The following is a 5,849-nucleotide window of genomic DNA, read 5'->3' as shown; positions in this document are numbered from 1 at the left end:
CTATATCCGCTAGGGACCGGGCAACTCTTTCCCATTTGTCTCGAAAATCTCTTAGACGACGTAGCTCAACCTATTGGGGGTATAAATACAAAGTTGAAGAATCAACAGTGCTTTAAAAAAAAGAAAAAGAGAACAGTGGATATAGATCTACTTAAAAAATTAGAACAAAATGGTCACCTGCTCTTCACTTATTTCCATGCGTGCTTGGGTATCTTTTAATTGTGTCTGTAATGACTCTAAACGTGACTTGAACTGACAGATCTGTTGTGAATAATTTTCTAAACGGCCTTGCAACTCATCAGTTTCAGAATCAGCTCGCTGCCTGCCTTGTTCAGCTTCCCACAACTACCAAATAAAATCAAAATTTAATATAGGAGGGAAAAAAAGGAAAATTCAGTTGCAATTCAGAACTTTTAACAAACCTGCTCTTTAAGCTGACATATCTGTAAGCTTTGAGTTTTGCACTGTCTCTTCAGTACCTCAACTTCTCTCTGCAAAAAAATTCGAGAAGAAATAATTTCAATATCTTGCAATCTTGTAATTTCACTGTTTAAACAGATTTCTTAAATTGAAACGTCCAGAAACTTGGTGTCAAAGTGCAATATCCACGCATGACCAGTCTACTTAATATAATCTTGTCCCAAATATTCCTTTAGCATTATTATAAATAACCTAAAGTAAGCAGGATGTTCTTGAATCATGCACGGTTGCAGGGAGGATGGGAAGCAGGATGGTAGGATTTGGAGGAGGAGTGGATCAGCATCTTCATTGTACCTGAGAAGAGTTGACGGTCAGTAAAGCTTCTCTCTTAACGTTTTCTGCATGTGAGCGAAGATCTTGATAGGCTTCACGTAGATCTCGATACCAACGAGTTTGCCGCGACACCTCAAAAAATACAGGATAAATCTTTGAGAAACTTGACTGCTACATTTCAGCCACAGGAGGCCAACTTCCATCTTAACATACAATCTCAAATCGCAGTGTACAGAAATTTTTTGTTCTACAAGATTTTATTGACTACAACCAGCTTTGCAGCTCACCTCTGAAAAACAGTCTTGATACTGGGCCAGCATTTCACTCAGGTCTAACTTCAGTTCACGGACAATTTCCCATTGCTGTTGGAAAGAAAACAGCCTTACAAATTTCATTAACATTAGAAAAAAAAAGGAAAGGATTGAGGACGTACCTAACATATTAGCAATCTTTACAACATGCACATTCAGCATGCCCATGCAAAACTACTACAGCTGGTACATAAAAAAATGAGAATAGTTTTAAGACGTAAATCACCTGAATATGTTCAGTAATAATTTTCTTGATGACAATGGTTGAGTCTTGATATATCCTCAGAAAATACTCTTTGTAGACACATTTCCATATAAAGTGAACTATTATTGAGGTAAGTGGGCAGATATAATAATAAAATTTTTCATCAAATAAAGTTAAGTACAAGTTCATTTTATTAATGTCAATAACTTTGATTTAAGATGATTTACAAAACATAAACCACTGCTAATAAATAAATACATCAGCATATAGAAATTTTGGGAAAGACATAATATAAGTTATAACAAGGCCCATACTACACTAATCACAAACAAGGCAATGCCATAATATTTTTAACATCAAACCCAAAGTGATTCATATGGATATTTTCACCCCCAAAAAGGGGGAACAAAGAAACACAATACATAGACAACAATGCAGTGAACTAATATTTGTAGAAAATTGCCTTCCATCATTTTAAAAATTAAAGTGATGGCTATGGAGGCAAAATATAGTTCACACAATTTTATACTACAATCACCAAAAACTTGAGAGGAGAGTTCAAAGGATAACAGAGTAATAAATTAATTCAAAACATAGCAAACAGAGGACTGACAGCCACAAAACCAGGTGACAGAATCCCTGCACCACATCACTGAAACATAACAATCGTAAAGTGATGCATAGACACAAACACGCACACTCAGTAAAATTTCTTATTGTACAAGTCTCACACTTTACATTCAAAAGTGGAAACATCCAAATACAATACTAAATGTATGGCAAGATAAGGGCATAGAGAAACAATAATTTAACAGGGGCAGGCTAAAGATAAGAAAGACATCCGAACTTAATTTGGTAGCAAAACACACAACATAAAAACACTAGTCTGATTAGATAAAAATTTTGAAAATTAAGCCAAGCCCAAACAAAAATCTGCTTAGCTTAACTATGACAGACATTCTGTCCATTTGCCCTGGATAGGAATAGATTCCAACTAATGATGCAACACAATTGCAGTAGTTTACAACAGCACACCAGTTTTTAACTTATAGGTATTAGGATGCAAAGTAGGAATCTTCTCAGGAATATCGATTTGATACATTAGATTTAAAAACAATTGCACCTTCCAGCCAATGACACTGCCTCATTACAAAAAAACAGTTGTTTAAAAATATCACAGTTACGCATTTAAAATATCATAACTCAAATATATGAAAAGCAGCGAGTACATGACCAATCTATTCAGTCTATAGACATAGATGGGAAAAAATCAATCGAAATCTTATGATACCTATTTCTTATTTATGTAAGGAATAAGAAATCTTCAGTAAGTACAGGTAAAAGTAATGCTTTTGATTATTTTTCAGTCCTAAATCCTAAGAATGGACCTAGATAGTTTAACCTCTAAGCACTATAGAAGATAAGAACAGGAAGTTTCTAAGAACACTACTTAAAAGTTTATGTCCAGGTGGCTTTAAACAAAAAAGATAGATAAAGAAAAAATGCTGCACACTTTTAAGCCGCACAAAAACCTACAGACAACAATACTAAACTAAAAGTAAAATATTAAGCCATCTTGGTACCTTTCTTCTTCTAATAAATTTCCCAAAAATTCAATCATGCACATTTAAAATATAACAAATGAAAGCCATCTTTGTTTCTACAGTCTGTTAATGAAGTATACAGAGCTACAATTGGCCTTATGATAAAAGCAATGAGCGATAGGAACAGCCAAGTTTTTAAGATATACAAAAAGGACAACCAGTTAATACTAGATTACAAGAAGGGCACCTGTATTTTAGATTTTAGATCCCTAAGCATGAGCTCCTTGTATTGTCCATCTTTTAAATAAAATAGAAGAACACATGAAATTTTAAAAGTAAGATGGTAGATAAAATCTTTAGTCTTGTTAAAGTTTAGAAGAAAGACGCAAAACAGACACACACACTGCACACAGACATTTAGTAATAATTCTTCCCTTTAAATTATCAACTTTGCAACTTCAGCATCTAAAAATGTTGGCATTTCTTAAAATACCTAAATAGGAATGTTAACAAACTTCATTTCTGAAAAGATGTTGTATAAATTTGTCATAATAAAGTGATCTAATTTAAAACCAACTTTTGATGGAAGTATGTTTCAATCAAGTTTAAGTAGAAAATTAACTGGTTTAGGTGACGGCAAGAAAACAGATAAATAAAAGCACTGAGGAGCTACAAGGAGCTACTGTTAAGAACCACCACTTCAGTCAATTTCAAAGATTCCTGCTTGGCAGGGTAGGACAAATATATTAAGAAATCTAACAGGATAATTTTTTGGACAAGGTTACAATTGGAACAATCCAAATGTGATAGTTCTGGATGAAACATTGACATTTAATTAAGTCATGCACCAGTACCACCACGATTACTGTAATGTACTAGTACAATGACAATGATGACAGATATTGATTATCACGAATGGAACAACTGGGTGTCATTCCACTGGCGAAAATGTAGAAGAGACTTAAGGAAGCCACAATGAGCAGCATCATCACAATGGACATAATAAGTGGTGGCGTGAGGGGCCGGGCGCTAACTCACACATCATGCACACGATGCTTCCTAGCGGCTGTGTTGCGGGTCCACCCCCACACACCGCCGCTGCCACTCACTTCATCCGTCCCGGCACCGACGGTTCCCACGGCTTCATCTGGATCTCCTTTGTCAGTAGAGGAGCTGGGGCCACCCTAGTGAGGAAAACAGACAGTTAAAGGGGGACATTGAATAAATTGGACAAATAAGTTTGTTGTTGATCAATTGTAAATAAAAACTACTGACCATTTTTTTTTTACAAGTACATTAAAAAACAAAATTGTCTTACCATTTTCTTTTTTCCATTTCGCCAAGGCAGAGCAAAAGAGCTTTTACTCACACTTTTGTCTTTCAGCATTTTCATCTCCTCACGCGTGCGATCCAGGGTGTCCTGCAATATATTTACCATTTCTTCTTTGTTTGATAGCTGAAAATGGCACAAAGACTTTTTAGAGCATATTGGTCATCAAAAGTCACCGTGAAGTAAACATTTACTAATTACCATTGTTTCTTTGGCTTGCAGATTCAGAGCAAGAGTGTTAAGCTGAGCACTCAGCTTTTCTGCTTGTTCTGATGAGTCTTTCAGCCTCCTCTCATATTGCTCAACAAGAGCTTGTTTACTATTCATGGAAGATAACTGATTTCGTACTCTGGCCAATTCTGATTGAAGTTCAGCAACTTGCAAAGGCCCTGCATTGGACTGCTGCTCTAGCATGCTTTTTATGCTGTCTCTTTCTCTTGCCTGGAGAGAAATAAATGTGTCAGTATTTTTTCTCCTACTATTATTAAATCACTCTATTGAATGTACTTACAGTACGCTCAAAATCAGATTGGAGGTCTTTCATTTGCCGCCTTGTACTGTCTAAGGCACCTTGAAGCTCACAAATTGTCTGTTCTTTGGTGTGAAGCAATTCTTCTGTGAATGATCTTCTTCCTACCTGCTCTTTCATTCTTTCCAATTCCCTTAGCTTTAATAAAATAGAAAAAATAATTATAATAATTACAAGAAGTTTACTTTAATAAGTGGATTAGTTCGATAATAAAAACTTACACATTGAGAAGCCTTAGCTTCAGCATCCCTCTTCTGACGTTCCATAGATGTGAGATTGTTTAAAAGTTCTGCATTGCTTTCCTCTAAACGCTCCACCTTGAAAATAGAAACATGAAAAATGCATGTTAAGCACTATCGAAAGAAAAACACTACTATAAAATAAAACATGGGAAAAGACTAACTAAGCCATACCTGTTTTAGACAACCACTACTGTCACTGTCTCTACAACTGTGGTATGATGACCCATCTGAAAACTCTCGCTGGCTAAGTCTGTCAGCCTAAATAGAATGGAAATAACAAAGAAAAAGTTATTAGATTGTTCTTTTTTTCCAATCAAGTGAACTTCTTAGTTATTAATTTGACAACAACAACAAGATTTTTAGCTTTATTGTTGTTGTTTTTCCCCTGCAACGCTGGAGCATGGATATTAGCGGCTAGTAGGACAGATTATAATCATGAGTCAATCCCTCTCACCGACAGAAGCCAAGTCGAAAGGAACATGTCTCTGCGGAGCCCACGGCCCGGCGCTAGCCTTCCATATCTGGACAGGGAAGACCACACACGGACCGCACAGAGAGTGGAAGCAGCAGAATCCGAGACGGGAGAACGGGAAGCGGCAAAGGAAGCGCTTGTGCGACGCGGCTGGCGGGGTGGGGCGGGCGCGGCGCGGGCAAACGGTGCACGCAGCGGGGCGGGGCGCGACACACTGTCACCTGCATGGCTTTAGCGCCCCAGTCGCTTGCGCCCCGCTGCGCCCCGCTGCACCCCGCGCTCCCCCAACGCGTGCAAGAGAGAAGGCATCAAACCAAACGCGCGCCTCGGGGCGGCAGCCGCAGCAGCGCGTCCCGGCGTGCGTTTGTGTTTATTCATAGAACGCGTGGCGGGAAGGACCAGGGCGCAGGCACGCAGCCCGTGGAGACGGTGGAGACAAAGTGGCACGGCGGGAGGGGGAGGG

The sequence above is a fragment of the Frankliniella occidentalis genome, unplaced genomic scaffold (genome assembly GCF_000697945.3).
Source record: "Frankliniella occidentalis isolate FOCC.00 unplaced genomic scaffold, Focc_3.1 Scaffold531, whole genome shotgun sequence".
NCBI lineage: Eukaryota > Metazoa > Arthropoda > Insecta > Thysanoptera > Thripidae > Frankliniella > Frankliniella occidentalis.
Note: the sequence above shows the minus strand (reverse complement) of the source record.